This window comes from Anguilla anguilla, chromosome 16 (genome assembly GCF_013347855.1).
Source record: "Anguilla anguilla isolate fAngAng1 chromosome 16, fAngAng1.pri, whole genome shotgun sequence".
Lineage (NCBI taxonomy): Eukaryota > Metazoa > Chordata > Actinopteri > Anguilliformes > Anguillidae > Anguilla > Anguilla anguilla.
In genome coordinates this window covers 35,936,809-35,955,926 of record NC_049216.1, presented here as the reverse complement: position 1 = coordinate 35,955,926, position 19,118 = coordinate 35,936,809, and the positions used below count along the sequence as shown (strand labels likewise).

Below are 19,118 nucleotides of genomic sequence, written 5' to 3'. Positions count from 1 at the left end.
CACTTACATTACATTTACTTTGCCCTTACATCCATTTATACCACTGGACATAAACTGAAGTGATGCAGGTTAAGTACCTTGCTCAAGGCTAAAATGCCAGTGTCCTCCCTGGGGATCGAACCTGTCCCTTACCCATTATACTACTGCTGCCACTTAAGGGTGGAGTATAATCATTTTGAGTGGCGAAGACGGTAACCCCCCATCACCACATCCCTGTGCTGATGTGTAGACTGCATTTCCCCTTTGGTTTCCATCGCTCTCAGTTGATTGACCGGTGATTTCGCTGAAGCTTTTAAGCTTAATTTGATTGAAAAGCACAGGGAAAGAGAAAAATTACCCATGAGCTGGCTCTTAAATAAAAAGTAAATGGCATTCACACACAACAAGCAGAGAGCACGTTATAAGTATTACTGGAGAGAAGAAAAAAAACCAGCTTCATCTTTAACTGCGGTGATCTCATTCTCCACCACGTTTGCAGCATGATTCCTGCGATCGCTCATTGCATGCAATGATGAGTTGAGTTTGAATCGATCCGTCCCAGTTTTATTTCTAAAATACACGGAGGGAAAAAAAACCTAAGTTTGCTTTTGAATTTCGCCCGCTGGGGGAGGGGAGGGGTGTTAGTTGTGTAACCCTTTTGGTTGCATAAGTATTTGCTGACGTAGCTTATAGGTTCTTGAATACATACTCACCCCCACCCCCCACCCGCCACCCCCATTACGCTCGGTGAAATGATCAGGTGGTTACAGTGTCTATGAAAGCATGGAAAACGCAGCTTTTTAAAATGGGAAAATCAATAAAATCCGAGGGCTTCCTTTCTATCTTTGCCAGGGCTGTTCTGGTCCCTCTAATGACCCACATCAAAGGAGAACCGATTGATCTTTCACAAAGACAAGAATTTCATTGGGAGTCTACGGTGCCCGTTCCAACGAATATGGATGCCCAATATCATCCTTTGAAGGCCCTTTCGCTTTCTCCACTCTGATTGGCCGCTCTGGTCAAAAGAATAAAAGCGCTGATTTTCGATGCGCTCTGATGCCGCGCGTGATTGGGCGTTGGAGGACAGCGAGAAGCACTGTGGGCTCAGAGTCGCACACTCCAGGGCCAAAAGTGTGTGGACACCTGACCTCCAACATCTCATCCAGAATTATGGGCATTAGTATGGAGTTGGTCCACCCTTTGCTGCTGTAACAACCTCCACTCTTCTGGGAAGGCTTTATACTAGATGTTGGAGCATAGCTGCAGGGATTTACTTCCATTCAGCCTGAAGAGCATTAGTGAGGTCGAGCACTGATTGGGCGATTAGACCCGGCTCGCAGTTGGCTTTCCAATGGATCCCAAAGGTGTTGGATGGGGTTGAGGTCAGGACTCTGTGCCTGCCAGTCAAGTTCTTCCACACCGATCTTAGACAAAACCACTTCTATACAGACTTCACTGTGTGCCCGGGGGCATTGTCATGCTGAAACAGGAAAGGGCCTTCCCCAAACTGTAGGGGAAGCACAGAATTGTCTAGAATGTGATTGCATTCTGTAGCATTAAGAGTTGCATTCCCTGGAACTAAGGGGCCTAGCCCAAACCATGAAAAACAGCGCAGACCAAGAGCTGTCCAGGTCATATTGTGTATGTGCCTGTGTGAGCAGTCTAACTCAGATTAACTCTGCGACAGCAGGGCGATGGCTCTCTGTGGGTATTCAGCACAGGCGACTCAAACTGTTCAATGAAAATGGGACGAGCAACAGGAGAAAAGAAGGAACTAATGAACAATTAATGAAGTACATTTCATTTTCACGGGAAGATTGTGCGGTGTGGAATTAACCAGTGCTGTTTGGGGTCCAAGGGAGCACCTGGAGAACAGACAGCATGGCTCTTCCAAAGAGGATCTTGGGTTTTTGAGATGCAATTGTCTTTTAAAACTTTAAATTTGGATTTAAACTAAAAACTCGTTTTAATTTACAGCTAAATAAAAGGCTGAGATTAGCCTCATGCTTGTTTCTAATTTCCCAATGTATTTGATTTGATGAATTTAATTCTATGTCTTCATTTATATAATTACCCCTTATTGGTCCTCATAATATCTCTGCTTTAAAAGGCATAAACATTCTACTTTAAAATAATCGGTTTATTTTCCATATTGCAAAACATTATTTTCATGAGCATTTTACTTCGTGGCAGCGATCACCTGGAAGCGCTCAAGCCAGAGTCCTTAGCCGTGACTCAGCCATTTTAGGCCACACGTGTAATCAGCCAATCCATCCCTGTCCCCTCCATGTCTGATTTAGAAAAGACTGCATCTGTCTTGTAAGCTCTTTCTCTCTCTCTCTCTCCCTCTCTCCCTCTGACCCTTTTTCTCTCTCTCTCTCTCTCTCTCTCTCCCTCCCTCACTATACAGGATTACATATGTGTGTGTGTGTGTGTGGACGCGTGCGTACGTGTGTGTGAGAGTGTGCTTTTGTGTGTGCGTGCGTTTATGTGTGTATGTCTGTGTGAGCATGTGTGTTTGTGTGTGCGCATATGTGCGTGTAAATGTTTTTTTTCTTTTTCCTTTCATATCATAAAAATCCTGCTGTAATGAATCGTTTGTGTATTATTGAGCAGCCTGGCCTGTTTCTCTGGTCTCTGTCTGTGCTGGTTAATGCATCCGTGCTCATCTTAGCGTCCATGTTAGCCTCAGAGTCCCTCAAAGATTTGTGCCGTGATAAGATGCAAAGTGGCATGTTTTCTTTCCTTTTAGTGAACTGCAGTCATTTGCAGTGAGCCCAGCCATATTGCTAATTAAAATGCAATGAATCATGTCAGTGGCACTGTTGGGGGCATTTCCACTGAATGTGCACCTTCTCACAGAGACTGAACTTGGATTGTGGCTCTCCATCTTTCAGCTACAAACGCTCTCCTGGCACTTTTCACTCCATGACAACCCATAAAAAGGTCTTGGCGAAGATGATGACGACCACAGAGCTACAAAAAGCCATGGTTATGTTTTCCATTACCAACAGGAGAGTGCTGTCCCACCCGCTCAGTTCAGACTTGTGCTCGTTGGTGACGTTACACAAATGGGCTGGAATCGTCTGTTTCTCTGCTGTGGCAGATGGCCATCTTTAACAAGCTCCAATTGACCGGTCTCCACCTGTCAATCACCTTGCTGCCTGCGGTCGACTGTGGTTTCAGAGTAACGGGTCTGTAGAGAGGGTACGGCCAGTCGCCAAAGACGGTGCAGGCGATGCTGATGGTGTTGCCATAACAACGCATTTAAGGAAAGATGGCTGCTTTCCCCCCCCCCTGCATTCTCATCCTGAGCCCAAAGTGAATATGTTTGATATTTTGCACCCCTTCATAAACCAGACTGAAGATGAGATTAGGACTCACCAGACTTTAGATTATTCAGGTCGGTCCAGATGAATAAACCAAACAAACAAAAAAAATATATTAAGAGCTGCAGACTGCAGTGAGTTGGAATTTCAGTGGTTTTTTGAGTGCTTTTTGAATGGCAAATCCTTGGATAACAAGTACAGTGAGAGATTAGAATGGATCAAAGTGAAGATTAAATGGAGGGATGGCAAACACTATCGATTCACCTGATTAACAAGAAACCTGCTCAACTGGCATGAGTCGAGCCATTTGAGCTGTGTGCAGTAGGTAGTGCAGTATGTGTGTGTGTGTGTGTGTATATATATATATACAGCCTGTGGAACGCCCGCCTGAGTGTGATGTTGAATTAAGCGGACACAAAAGGGGCACAAAAAGGACAGAAACCGGAGGCGACGGGCGCTAATGAAGAGAGCTCTGCGGGAAGTCAGAGTAGTGTCTCCCTCCCTCTCTCTCTCTCCCTCCCTCCCTCTCCCTCCCTCCCTCCCTCCCTCTCTCTCTCTCTCTCTCTCCCTCTCTCTCTCTCTCCCTCTCTCTCTCTCTCTCCCTCCCTCTCTCTCTCTCTCTCTCTCTATCTCTCTCTCTCCCTCCCTCTCTCTCTCTCTCTCCCTCCCTCTCTCTCTCTCTCTCTCTCTCTCTCTCTCTCTCTCCCTCTCTCTCTCTCTCTCTCCCTCCCTCTCTCTCTCTCTCTCTCTCTCTCTCTCTCTCTCTCTCCCTCCCTCTCTCTCTCTCTCCCTCCCTCTCTCTCTCTCTCTCTCTCTCTCTCTCTCTCTCTCTCTCTCCCCTCCCTCTCTCTCTCTCTCCCTCCCTCTCTCTCTCTCTCTCTCTCTCTCTCCCTCTCTCTCTCTCTCTCTCTCTCTCTCTCTCCCTCCCTCTCTCTCTCTCTCTCTCTCTCTCTCTCTCTCTCTCTCTCTCTCTCGCTCATGGCTCAGTGGGGAACACATCGTCCATCTGGACGACTGGCCACCGCCCTCCGAATCTCAGCGAGCGTCGTTAGACAGAGCTGTCTGGCCCCCAGACGACGCGCAGCGGGGGGGCAGAGGGGTGGGGGGGCAGGGGGACGGGGACGGGGCAGAGGGGTGGGGGGGCAGGGGGACGGGGGGCCGGGGGGGAGGCGGGGGGGGGAGGTGAAACGCAGCGTTAAATGCAACGCGCACGCGGGACCGTCCTGGGGAGACGCGAGCGCCGGTCTGTCTCACTACAGAGCCCCGCCTCCCTCTCCCACAATGCCCCTGGGGCTCAGAGAGATTCCTCCATGCCCCCACGCGCACAGGAAAAGGCCTCTCAGCGTTACTGTACATATTCATTCTGCCTCCCCCTGACAGCCGACTGGTGGGGGGACGTGGGGACGTGGGGACGTGGGGACGTGGGGATGTGGGGACGTGGGGACGTGGGGGGGGGGATACAGCATGGAGCTTCATCGCCCTCCTGCAGTCACGTCTGTCCTGCAGGATGTCTCCCCTGATAGGTGGGGAGGCCGCGGTACCTGATGCCCTCCTACGCAGTCAGGTGTGCGGCGGTGTCAGAAACCAGCCAGCGACACGGAGAGCCAGAGAGAGAATCACACCACTTCTCAAAGAAAAGAACAAACCCCCCCCCCCCCTTCTTTCCATCACCCTGTCACTTTGGAAATTCTAACTTTTGTCACTTTTGGGTTAGAATTGTGGAAAAGAAACAGGCTAAATTCAGTCCTAACCCCATAGAAAAGGAGCAGGTAAATCCAGGATTGCCTCCTGTTTATTTCAGACCCAAAAGAAGGACAGAATTCATGAACAGTATTCAGCAACAAACAGTCCGAGCACAGAAACCAGTGCCTACTGATCCAGCCTGTGTCCAGGGGCTTGAAGCGATGCCCGACTCTGTTCATTAATGAAGACGGGAAATAATGCACCACAAGCTACTTCTCTCCTCTCCATGTGGTTTGTGCCTCTTTAGCTCCTGAGCGACCTGTGCAAATCCACCATTTTACCTGCTCCAGTTCATCCAGCCCCCTCGTTCTTCTCTTAGGCCATGTGCCATGAAAATGCATCACAGCTGAGACATTTTTCGTTGTTGTTGTCTCGGCTGTTTGTTCGTTTTATTTGAATTCCTGTCCAACGTCATGGGTTTCTAGCCTGCCGGGATTGTGCAGTGTTGTGGAAGAAAAAAAAAAAAAACTATCTATTTTTCAGTCCTAAATTTTAAGGACAAAGTGCAGATTGAAATGAGGCCTGTTCTATTAGATGACTTGAATATATTTCAATTTTTATTGCTAAATTAGCATTTTTCAAGGTGAATGATACATTCATTTTGCAAAGTTATAACTTTTGTCCTGAGCGCCAAGAGACAGAGGATCAACGTTAAATTTCATTTTCTTGGCCCAATTTATTCCAAGCACACTATGAATCATTATTAGCTTTGTGTAACAGATTCAAGTGTCACACTTTTTTAGTGTAAATTTAAAAAAACGAGTTCAGCAATTTCTAAAAATATAATTTATGAATGTGAAATACGACAACAAACAAAGGCAGTAATGACACTCAGAGTTAAGGGAAAATTCTTGGGTCAGCACCTCACAGGTTGAAGTGTGCAGCAATTAGATTGATCTCTTGTTCACAATTAAAAACCAAGTGCATTATGGGTAGATTTAATCTGGATTTAATCGCTCTTAGGGTAGTCTCAGAGAGGAGGTTTTAGGAGCTCAACGTTCACTGTTCTTCATAATAAATATTTCCTCGTCTTTTGATGATTAAGAATCACAAGGCTTGTAGTAAACTACGGGGGATACAATTCAGTGTTTTTGATCAGTTAAACATTATGCCTCAAATGTGAATATTGCAATATTTAATATCATACTTCTCCATACACAGTGCATGTACACACTGATATTATTCAAAGCATTTTGCTTTATATATCCTGGGATGCATAACAAATAGACTGTGAACCTCAATCAGTTTCTCGGTTGTTTCAGTTTCTTCAGTCTCTTTGCTGTCAAAACAAAACACTGAGATCAGCACAGCTGAAAATTAATGTGGAAAAAGCCAGTTACATACCCCTGCTCAAACTGCCTCACACCATGACACGCATCAGCTCAACAGAGACGTTTTCATGAATACATGCAGAACGCACCTTGTCCAGGTGATGAAGTACTTTTTATTTGCCCAAAAACTCAAATGCAGAGTCACACCTGGGATTTGAGCCTGCAGCCTCCTGGCTGCAAGAACATTAACCCAAAGCTTGCGACAAAAACGGCAAATGTGCTGTGGAACTGTGTGGGGCTAAGCCTTCTGAATGCAGGGAAGGCACAGTGAAATTCATTACTGTGTGGGGCTAAGCCTTCTAAATGCAGGGAGGGCACAGTGAAATTCATTACTGTGTGGGGCTAAGCCTTCTGAATGCAGGGAGTGCGCAGTTAAATTCATTACTGTGTGGGGCTAAGCCTTCTGAATGCAGGGAGGGCACAGTGAAATGCATTACTGTGTGGGGCTAAGCCTTCTGAATGCAGGGGGGGCACAGTTAAATTCATTACTGTGTGGGGCTAAGCCTTCTGAATGAAGGGAGGGCAAAGTGAAATTCATTACTGTGTGGGGGGGGCTAAGCCTTCTGCATGCAGGGAGTGTGCAGTGAAATTCATTTCTGTGTGGGGCTAAGCCTTCTGAAAGCAGGGAGGGCACAGTGAAATTCATTACTGTGTGGGGCTAAGCCTTCTGAATGCAGGGAGTGTGCAGTTAAATTCATTACTGTGTGGGGCTAGGCCATGTAAATGCAGGGAGTGCGCAGTTAAATTCATTTCTGTGTGGGGCTAAGCCTTCTGAAAGCAGGGAGGGCACAGTGAAATTCATTACTGTGTGGGGCTAAGCCTTCTGCATGCAGGGAGTGTGCAGTGAAATTCATTTCTGTGTGGGGCTAAGCCTTCTGAAAGCAGGGAGGGCACAGTGAAATTCATTACTGTGTGGGGCTAAGCCTTCTGAATGAAGGGAGGGCAAAGTGAAATTCATTACTGTGTGGGGGGGGCTAAGCCTTCTGCATGCAGGGAGTGTGCAGTGAAATTCATTTCTGTGTGGGGCTAAGCCTTCTGAAAGCAGGGAGGGCACAGTGAAATTCATTACTGTGTGGGGCTAAGCCTTCTGAATGCAGGGAGTGTGCAGTTAAATTCATTACTGTGTGGGGCTAGGCCATGTAAATGCAGGGAGTGCGCAGTTAAATTCATTACTGTGTGGGGCTAAGCCTTCTGAATGCAGGGAGTGCGCAGTTAAATGCATTACTGTGTGGGGCTAAGCCTTCTGAATGCAGGGAGTGTGCAGTTAAATTCATTACTGTGTGGGGCTAAGCCTTCTGAATGCAGGGAGTGTGCAGTTAAATTCATTACTGTGTGGGGCTAAGCCTTCTGAATGCAGGGAGTGCGCATTTAAATTCATTACTGTGTGGGGCTAAGCCTTCTGAATGCAGGGAGGGCACAGTGAAATTCATTACTGTGTGGGGCTAAGCCTTCTGAATGCAGGGAGTGTGCAGTTAAATTCATTACTGTGTGGGGCTAAGCCTTCTGAATGCAGGGAGGGCACAGTGAAATTAATTACTGTGTGGGGCTAGGCCATGTAAATGCAGGGAGTGCACAGTGAAATTCATTACTGTGTGGGGCTAAGCCTTCTGAATGCAGGGGGTGTGCAGTTAAATTCATTACTGTGTGGGGCTAAGCCTTCTGAATGCAGGGAGTGTGCAGTTAAATTCATTACTGTGTGGGGCTAAGCCTTCTGAATGCAGGGAGTGCGCAGTTAAATTCATTACTGTGTGGGGCTAAGCCATGTAAATGCAGGGAGTGCGCAGTTAAATTCATTACTGTGTGGGGCTAAGCCTTCTGAATGCAGGGAGTGCGCAGTTAAATTCATTACTGTGTGGGGCTAGGCCATGTAAATGCAGGGAGTGCGCAGTTAAATTCATTACTGTGTGGGGCTAGGCCATGTAAATGCAGGGAGGGCAGTTAAATTCATTACTGTGTGGGGCTAGGCCATGTAAATGCAGGGAGGGCAGTTAAATTCATTACTGTGTGGGGCTAGGCCATGTAAATGCAGGGAGTGCGCAGTTAAATTCATTACTGTGTGGGGCTAAGCCATGTAAATGCAGGGAGTGTGCAGTGAAATTCATTACTGATTGAAGACGTCTGGGTTTTGCGGACAGTGAGTCAACACCGAGTCTGCAGTTAAAAATATTTTTAATTAGGATCATAAGGTGTACTCACCTGTATCCATTTAGAGTTCCGGAAGGAAAGTGTGTCCTGACAGAATGATAAATGTTATGGTGGTGATGTGGGAGGACTTCCACTGAGTGAGAAGTGGATGTGACGGACAGATGCACCCACAGAGGGGGGGCTGGGGGGCTGGGGGGCTGGGGGGAGGAAGAGAGGGGGGCTGGGGGGGGGGGGGGGGGCAGGGTGGAAGCCCCTAAACCCGCATGTTTAATGCCACTCCAGACATATGCTTCAACCTTAGCTGACAGCGCACGCCCATGTTCAGCCATTAGGCATTCACCACGAGGGATCTGGGGCTGCTTGTCATTCTCTCTGAGTGAACGTCATGGAGATAATTCACCTTCGCCGTAACAGATCAAGGAAGAGCCAGTGTGCTTGGATAGCTGTGTGTGTGTGTCTGAGAGAGGGAGGGAGTGAGTGAGTGTGTGTGTGTGTGTGTGCGCGTGTGTCTGAGAGAGAAAGAGCATGCATGTGTGTGAGCATGCTCATATGTGTCTGTGTGTGTGCGTGCGTATGTGTTTGAGTGTGGTGGTAAGTGAGTATGTATTTTCCAAATTCATCCTTTGCTTATATAGCAGATGTGTTAAATATTACATCGCATTTCTGTTGTGTTATGTGTAAGACTTTGAGGGGTGAAGTATGACATGTTGACAGTAGCACAAAAAGGAGCATAATGAAAAGACTGCATCAGTAAGCCAGGCATGATGCTCTGACGGACAGGTCCCACTGCAGGAATATTAATGCTTTGGGACATTTGCAGTCCTTAAACAAAGGTTCTTCATCCAGCGCTGATTATGTTAATAAGCTAGCGGGCCGGTGGTAGATTTCTTATCAACATGCCAATAGAGCCAATGTTTTTGCATCCCCTTGTTCTGCCTGTGGCACGTAACCTGAAGACATCACGGAGATCAAAGCAAGGTTATGATCAGTCAGCCAGCCGGGTCTGCTCCCTCTGGAGCTCCGAACTGGAGAACGCTGCTCGCTGATCTGCTGGTACTCTTTCACTTGTTAAACTTTCATCCTGCTTTAAATAACACCGAGTCGAGATCAAGGAAGGGAGAATTAGCAGTGCAATCATACCCCGCCATGGTGTGCTCTGGCATTTTTATCCAAATGCCATTGAAAATGTATGACAGATTTAAAAAAAAAAAAAAAAAAAGACTCATCTTCTTCCGCTCTGTCTCTGGAAATAAATACGCACTCATTTTTTCATTTGTCTTCAGTCAAAATTTTTAAAAGGCTGTCCTGGTATGGATCCAGTTTCTTGACACGTTGCCCAGACTTGCAGGTTTAATGATCCAACACAGAGCCTCAAATAAAGTGGTATCCCTTGGGTGGGTGACAGGCTTCTGATTTCTGTAGAAAATGAGGTAGCTGTTTTTACACTAGTTTTTTTTTTTTTTTTTTTCTTCCTCCAACTGGAATGAGGAAACAAAATGAGAACCCAGTGTATTTAAAAGGTTATCTGGGTGCTCTTTAAGGCTGTCAGTCTGGCTCTTTTTGTTTTGTCCTGTGTGCCTCCCCTCATAGATGAACACATTAAAATGCCCCCTTTGTCAGAGGCCTCTCATTTTTTGCCAGTCTGCTGAGCAGGCCGCCGGTAATTATCCAATGCCAAACATTGGTTTCTGCACGCAGAAAATGCGTGTAATTGTCCGTTTATTATGTTCGCCATTTCAAACAGGTCGTGCGAGGAGCTGACAGTCCTTTCGCTTTTATTGTGCATTTGCTATTGCAGATGGCTAATTGGGGACACTGGCCCATTTTAGATAATCTGGTGCAATAACACTCACATGCTCTCCAGAAAAATGTCAACTGCAGATGTCACTGCCCATCACAACCACAAGTATAAAAATAGCAACAACAATAATAATAATAATAATAATAATAATAATGGGCTGTTATTATTATTATTAGTCATAGTATTAGTAGTAGTAATCATAGGATTATTATTATTAGTAGTCGTAGTATTAGTAGTAGTAGTCATAGGATTGTTATAATTATTATTATCATAGTAATAATAATAATAATAATAATAATAATAATAATAATAATAATAATAATAATAATTATAATAATATTGTGGTTGTGATAGCTGGCGCCAGCTGATGACTCAGAGCTCATTGCATTGTGTGAGGTTAGGCTCTCACTGCTGTGAGCTCATTGAAGTGACTCACCTGAGTATACCTGGGCCAGCTGTTTAAGGGCACGCGAGGCCCACTCTCCCTGCACAGGAAAGGCAGGAAACGTGTCGGAATGCGTTTATAAATCTGCCGCGTAGGGCCACGTGTGCTGCCTCAGACTCGCACCGGCAATTACAGGCTCCCTGCTCCTTATTTATGTTTTTACGCAGTGTCTATCCTCCGTTGTACATCCGTGCATGTATAATTTTACGCATAACTTTTCTAAGAAAGGTTATTCGTTGTTCACATTTTTTGAAGAATAAATTGTTAACAGCTAATAATCTTTCATTTAAAAATTAAGAATTATCTCCAATATCCAAAAAACGAATACATAAATAAATAAATAAACCATAGCAATAAAGGAAGTACATCAATATTATTGCAGCTTTATTTTGTTATTGCTTTTGTTGGATATAGGGGTAATTCTTTTTTATTTTTATTTCTCCATACAGTCCAAGTTGTGTTGTATCTGTTAAAAAGGCCATTGTGACTCTGCAGCGCATCCAGGGGACCTTGCTCGTGCCGCCGGTGCGTGTCTTTCAGGAAGCAGTTGAGACCTCCACCCTTTACTCCAGTCATAGCTGCTGAAACAGCCGAATTGTTGTGAGTTCTTAATCGCCTTTAATTATACGCGTTTAACATATTTTGAGGGATGATTTAGCCCAATAATGCCATATTTAGTAAGAAACTGCTCTGCTATGCGTGTTATGAATAATGGATGTACCACACGCTCATCCTGGGACTTCTCATCAGTCGTCTCTCAGACAGTTTCCCCTCTCATTGCTGAGATGTGCGAGGAGGAAAATGATTCCTTTTAAATAATAATAATAATGTATTAATCATAGAATGACCCGCTAAAACAGCGCGGTTGTGAATGCTGTGCATTCAGACATCTGGCCCCCGAAACCAAACCATCTGCGGGAAAACGCGGAGTTAAAAGACAAAGCAAACTTGAATTAACCAAAGTCTGCACTGAGGAAAGCCAATTAATTTAGGCTGAAGCAAAGTGTGGAAGTGCTAAACACATGTTTCCTGCGACCTTAATTTATCTAAGAGATTATCCGAAACAAAAACAAGCAGCGTACCAAGGAGGCCTGGGGGCCCGAGTTTGGGGATCCCTGACCTGTTAAGCGGCGCCTCGCGGTGAATGCGCGCCTTGTTCTTTTCCGTGAGCCGCAGAACCGCAGCCACCGGCTCCGGGGTGGCCGTCGGGTTAGGGACTGTACAAGAAAAGAAGCCGGTAGGTGGCAGTCGAGTCTCGTCTGCTGGAATATGTTAACGAGCCGAATGCCGCACAAATACACACACAAATAGACCCTGTCCCCGATCCCCTTTCTCCGTATGGCTTCAAGTGATAATGCAATTGACCAATCAGTGGTAAGACGATGGGAGGTAATTGGGTAATTGTATTTTACTCATCAGAGAAGCAAGTAGGAAAGGGTGCTATGGGAGAATTCGAGGAGACCAACAAGAGAATTGCACATGCTCACGCTAAACAGAGAGACGGTCGATACGTCGAGGGGGAGAGAGGGAGTATTTTCTGCTTAAACTGCAACCTGCGAACCTCCGGCAACAGCACTAGTCGCCTCGGACGCAGCAGTGGATTACAAAACGCCGTGGTCTGAGCGAGGTAGCCGATGTGTAGAGACGGAGGGAATTGCCATCTCCCCAGCATCGTGCGCTGAGCGCGATTACGTCTCCCCTTTTTATTACCTCTGTTTTTCCGGACTTGCGGTATGTATCGGTGCGTTGAATGATGTAAATGCAGACGCAGTGAGGTTTCTTAGATAACGAGCACCGTTCTGAGGATTCTGTGAATGCGTAAGGTCTGTTAAGCAGCTCTGTTCGCATTGATAACAGTCTTAGCAGCCGCAGCGTTCTACGGCCATCAGGAACAGGGACACTATCAACTTGTGGATTTTCGTGAAATATCCTCCTCTGTCATCTCCGTGGATTGCTTGAACATGGGGTCTACGAGATGCCACTAAAATGCTAAAGACGACAATTCAAGACGAGTTAGAGAGCATTTTGGGGGGGTATATCTGTCGAATGTGACCCTTGATGGATGTTTCTCGCGACGCTTTGATACGTCTTGGGACAGAAACCGTGGAACTATAAATGTGACACGTACCGTCTTGCGGTTTATCTGATGATTAGCTAATCAGTGATAGGGGAAAGGGGGGCATATTTCAATACCGTGAATAAAACCTAGTACATATTCTTAGCAGCTTGGCAGAATAAATGTGCAATGTCAGTCCTATTTTTAGAGAGGTGCCAGGATTCCTTAGCTAAACGCTTTAAACGATTGCGGAGCATATCCAGAAAATGCAATATTTTGTAGGTTGAAGATTTGCCCGGCGCCAATGTGTTCCCCGTTGGATCCGTACTGAGAATTTAGACGATGACACGCGCAGCAACATTTCGAGGCATAAGGAGGGATTCGAATCTGGGAATCCGCACTAGGCTGTGAGGAGAAATCTAATCAGATTCCGCGCGGTCGGAGAGCCGCGAGGAAAACGGAGAGAAAAGTTGCGTCGAAAAACAGCCGGAAAGGAACGGAAAACCCGGCGGACTTTGGCAAAGGCTACGAGGATGGTGTGCGGAAGACTATGACGGGGGTTCGGAAAGCGTCCAGATTCGGATTTGGTTGGTGTGAGACCTGGCCGAGATCTGAAGAGACCCACTGTGAAAGCCTATTTGAATGAGGGAAAAAATAAAGTACGAAGCCGCGCGCTGGCGAGAATAAGGATGCGTTTTCGACGAAACGGTCTCTGACTCCAGATCGGATAAATAAAAAAAAAAGCAACCGGTGCATCTCGGCCGGGTTTTGCCCCGTCCAAATTCCAGTGTAAAGGAAGCGCTTGTGGGCGTCAAGCATTTTTACCCTTCTTCTTCTCCACAGTTTTGCAGTGTAAATGAAGAGTGGATAAAATGGCACGTGCTTTAACATTCGCGCTGTAAAAAAATAATAAAATAAAAAAGAAGAAAGAAAAACAAAAAAAACAATTGTGATATATTTTTCCACTTTGCTGGGGATTTTTTGCCTCCGTATTTTCACTGTTATTAGGGGGGACCGGATAAACTGTGCCCTCTTCAGAATCTATTCCCTCGGATCCTGATAAAGTGCTTGAAAGGTGCGGATGGATTTTCGTTGCAGTTGTCGCGGGGAGGTTTGCTCAAGCTGAGACGGCGATTTTTTCCCCTCTGATTTCTTGCAGCGACCAAACATCTTAGAGGATAATAAGTGAGTGCCTTTATCGATTCATCAACCATTTTCACATATCGAGTTCCACCGCCACCTTTATTAAAACGGTGAGCTGTGGTTTACGAATTGCATTTCAAATCGCCGTATGGCAGTGTGCGTTGCCCTGCATTTATGTTCCAGTCTTAGCAACCAAAATCACTAAAATGCTGCACGGTGCAGTTGTCCTTGCGCATATATGGGTCTGTATATGTCTGTATGTTAAATGGTTGACTACATGCACATTATGTATTGAATAATTAATTTATTTTGCTTAGTAACTGTAATATGGGACTGGGAAGTCTGTGTGTTTGTGAGTGTGTGTGAGTGTGTACGTAGGGTACGAAAAGGGTGCTTCAGGCGTCGAACGCACGTTAATGGACGCGGGCATCTGCCCCTGTTTTCATCATCTCCGTTGTCAATAACACGATCTAACGGCTAAATTCCCGTTTCCATCATCTTCCGTAGCCTGCACGCAGTCGTTCATAGGCAGTCTGGGTCCGTAGGTAATCGAGAGAGACCGCATTTAACTGTTGCTTCTAATTTTAGGCGAATTCCGCAGAGGGCTTGTCAGGTGCGATAGAGTTCTGTTGTAGCTGCGATACAGTCTGTGCTTTCACTTCTGCTGTGTGACTGGTTGAATGTCTGGTGACTAGCAGCGGAACGGTAGCCAAAGAGGGACGATCAACCGCAAAATTCACAGCGCGTCCCCGTGTTATCGCCCAGTCGAATTGAACAGTGACGGTAATTGAATAAAATGATTAAATGCGAAATACCACGTCCAGTCCACACCGTGGTATTTATGGTGAGCTCGGCGACGAGCTGACGGCGCTTAATAAAGAAGCCTCACTCGCCGTTATAAAACCAAATCGTAACCCTGCTTTTCGAGGCATTGGCGCTGCCAGCAGCAGCCATAACGGTTGTGCAGACCATGTGTGTCTCGTCGTATTCCGTTCCCCGTTCCGCTGGCGTGCTAACCAGGAGGTTTATGTAAAATGGAGTGATGTCATTTGAGATGATTCAGAGGTGGGAGTATAGCTCCTCTATTATTTCTGATCTCGATGGATCCGTTGCGCGAGGGGAGCTGTCCTCGCGCGCGGTGCTGAAACGCTGCCTGTGGTGGCCATAGTATTGACGGAAGACTATATTATACGGCAGCGCCTTCTCTGGCGTTTGGAATATTCATAAGATCTGAGAACACGTAATAATTAACAAATGATCCGCGACAATGCATTTTGTTCTCTCAGAAATCACAGCTAATATAGGAAATCCGTTTAAAATTGCTCATTGTACCTGTGGTGGCCCAGGTGGCCAGTTAGGTGGCAGTGTGGTGTTGTGGGTAGGGACGTGGACTGTTAACCAGAAGGTTGGAGGGTAAATCCCTTTGTCAAGGTGCTTAATTCCTTCACAAAGCTTGGATCATTTCTTAAAATAGTAACCAAGGCAAGCGTCTGCTCTGAAAAATAAGATACCAGGTCAGAATGTTGAGCTGTGCCATATGAGGTGTGTGTGTGTGTGTGTGTTTGTGTGCATGTATGTTGGATGTGTGTGTGTGTGTGTGGGTGGGTGAGGGTGTGTGTGCGTACACATGCACGGTTGGTCCAGTAAGAAACATCTGTTAGATCCGAACTGAGCTTGTAGTTTGGACGCTGTGTGGATGTGAAGATTGCGATCCAACCGAGGGCCTCCTCAGTACCTGCAGTGGGAAGCACAGCCACCCAGAGGAGTCCTCCCAGTATCTGCAGTGGGAAGCACAGCCACCCAGAGGAGTCCTCCCAGTATCTGCAGTGGGAAGCACAGCCACCCAGAGGAGTCCTCCCAGTATCTGCAGTGGGAAGCACAACCACCCAGAGGAGTCCTCCCAGTATCTGCAGTGGGAAGCACAACCACCCAGAGGAGTCCCCCCAGTATCTGCAGTGGGAAGCACATCCAACCTGAGGAGTCCTCCCAGTATCTGCAGTGGGAAGCACAGCCACCCAGAGGAGTCCTCCCAGTATCTGCAGTGGGAAGCACAACCACCCAGAGGAGTCCTCCCAGTATCTGCAGTGGGAAGCACAACCACCCAGAGGAGGAGTCCTCCCAGTATCTGACAGTGAGGAAGCACAGCCACCCAGAGGAGGAGTCCTCCCTGAGGGACAGTGAGGAGCACTGATAAACTCTGGCACGTACAGAGATGCCCATCAGCAGACCCACAGCTGCCTCTCTCTCTCCCCACCCAGGCCTTTCACAGAGACCAATTACAGAGATAAACTAATGCAGCCTCTCCTCTGTTTGAGCGCAGGTCCAATTTGAGTTTTTATTTTATTTTATTTTATTTTTTATGCCGGAGGAGCTTCAGTGGAAAGTGTTTTTACGGCAGAGTTTGGTTTGATCCCAGCTGGTGGGGGGGGGGGGGGGGGGGGAGGAAGCGAGCTGGGTGGGCTCAGGAAGATGTGCCAGCAGACCAGGAGAGGCTCCTTTAACCCCAATCAAAAGAACACAAGAGGATTTTGAATGCCTGTTAAAATAGTAGCAGGAAACAAAGAAGAAGTGTGTGTGCGCGCGCGCGCGTGTGTGTGTGTGTGTGTGTGTGTGTGTGTGTGCCTGAGAGAGAGTCAGAGAGAGAGAGATTGAATTGCGAGAGAGCGAGAGAATGAATTGGAGCAGATGCAGTTGTTGATTTCCCTGTGAATAGGAGCGAATGGTGAATGGGGACAGAAGACAGAAGAACTGAAATCCTTTAGACGAGTCAGCGCGTCTCTTTTTCCATTCTTCCGTTCTGGGAGAGACAGCGTTCTCTCTGACTGTGGCTCACATTCCAGTTCACAGAACGTCTCTCCTCTCTGCTGTGCACTGTCACGTGCGCTCCACAGACCCGGGGGTAGGCCCTGCAGTGGGGGTACCCTGGTGGAGGTCAATTCAGTCAATCTGCACCCCAAAAATGGGCAACTGGAGTCTGCTCCCCAGCACACCACCCCCCCCCCCCCCCCCACCCACCCCCTCCCCCCTCCCTCACACGTAATTCAATCAGTTTACCACATTTTGCTCTGTCTGCTGTTTGAAGTGAAGGAATTGGACTTGCTCAACCTTGAAAGTAAATGGAAAAACGCCTGCTTTACTGGAGCATGTTTATCCCGATTTTTCATTGATAGCGTGCGTTCAAATAAGGAGATGCTGCTTAATATCAGGGAAGAAAATGTTTTGGTTTGCATTATTTAAATGTCCTTTAGTAGAGTTGTGAAAACGTGTCTCTTGCCTTCGTTCAAAGATAATATTCCTGCTTGTCAGTTTGTCACTAAGATTGCCAATATGCCTACAACATGCTGTCTCATCTCTAATAGTTTTGCTTTTGTTGTTAGTTTACAGTGTCACACTCCGAGTTTTAAAACAAGGCCTGTAATTAATCTTTATACACCGTTCTGTCATCTTTTCTCTTTTGCACCGTTAATAATGTTTAGTGCCTGTGTCGGCTTGGTGTTAATGAGACGTACGGTATATAAACATGTCAGCAATATCTGACGCACTTCACGGATGAAATCTGAAATTAGGCTGGTACAGGTACGAGTGGATGGTGATGCAGATTTGTTACCGATGCACTCAGAAGACTGTTTTAAAAGACTGTTGTGAGCAACTGTGTGTGTTAATAGACAGAAAGAGGTTTTCTTGGCTGTTGGGCTGGCACTTCCTTGTTTGTTTGAGTCTGGGTGATTGGAGGATCAGCTATTTTATTTTATTTTATACAAATGCAAGCAATGTGTCTTGTATGAAACTGCACATCTGGACACGTGGCTAACACAAACCATTCTCACAATAATGCTACAATGTTGTTGCAGTGTTGTGACATTGACAAAACATTTCAGTAACATTGTGAGCACGTTACATCAGCTGGGCCGCTCTTCAGCTCAGACTCTGCTGTGCCCTGTGGGATTGTTTATGTCACATTGCTTTCAATGTTCTCTCTGTCAGATTTTTTTCCTTCTAATTTCTCATTTTATTTAATGTCTTTTTTTCCCCCCAACCTGTAGTTTACAATCAGATCATTTATCCAATGCTTTTAGCATAAGTGACATACAAGGCATCCCTTTTCATCCCGGTCTGTGCATTGTGCTCTGTGTAGAATGAGTAGGCTCCTTTGTTGGTGGCTTGGTGGCTTTACAGAGCCATCGTGGATCTGTAGTGCTGCATGGACTGAATAGATGCACTTCACATGGTCCTTATGGAGGTAGTAAAGGAAACTGTCCTTACAGTAAGCAGGAATAATGATTAGCCTACATCACAAAAGGAAGCAGTCGCTCCGTAACGTGGTGTCTGTGCTGCGTGCCTGAACAGGCTAACTGCCGCTCACCGTCGGTGTCTGTAATCAGGGAGTCCTGGTGGCAGTCACGGTCAGTGCTGCTTCTGCCCCCATGACTAATGCTGCAAGTTTCTAGCGTAAATCTTAAATAAATAAAAAACTACACCATTAGGCAGACAGCGGCCGTGTGTTTACCTGCAGTGCAGTTTGCGCTTTAGATCTAATTGTGCTCCAGTACTTGAGTCCACTATTGATTTCCCTGTAGCCAATAGTAATAATAGTAATAAAATATGTGAGAGTGCAGTGTGTAAGCGTGCATCTTGTGAGCAGTGCAGTCTTATTATCCTTGGAGTAGGATTGAGAGTCACTTTGCACTCTGTGAAGAAGAGAGCTGGGGGGTTGGGGGGTTGGGGGGGTGGTGGTGGGGGGGGGGTGATGGACTGATATTGCCTCAGAGGGAAGGGTTAGGCTGCTCATATTTATTTATCCCCTCCGTCAAAGCCATGCGAGTGATAAATCCACACTCTGGGTCTTGCCAAGACAATGAAGCTTGTTTGTTGCCGGATGATGCAGCATGATATCCATCAGCATAGAAACTGTTACCTCAAAACACCCCTAAACCTCCGTGCCTCCCCCCCTTCCCCCACACAGACACACACACCACCCCTCCCCTAAACCTCCGTCCCTGCCCCCCCCCCCCCCCCACAGACACACACACCATCCCTCTCCTAAACCTCCTAATTAAAAGTGGCTACTTATTTGTTGCTAATACAGCTTCTTTACCTGCGAACAAATCAAATTAACTAGCATGTCGTCTCCTCCTTCTCATCTTCT

The 19,118-nt window shown here is 46.5% G+C and overlaps 1 protein-coding gene across 2 annotated transcripts in view; it reads left to right on the top strand.

Annotated features, from left to right (window-relative positions):
- The window catches only part of lrrc4ca (leucine rich repeat containing 4C, genome duplicate a), a 118,269-nt gene that overhangs the window by 19,733 nt on the left and 79,418 nt on the right, over nt 1–19,118 (top strand). Inside the window, exon 1 of one of the 2 annotated variants that reach the window (XM_035394875.1) lies at nt 12,043–14,014. The exons of the other annotated variant lie outside the window; for it this stretch is intronic. The gene's annotated coding sequence lies outside the window, so the exon portion shown is untranslated. Of the gene's footprint in view, nt 1–12,042; nt 14,015–19,118 lie in introns of those variants that run through there. 2 annotated transcript variants of the gene reach the window in all.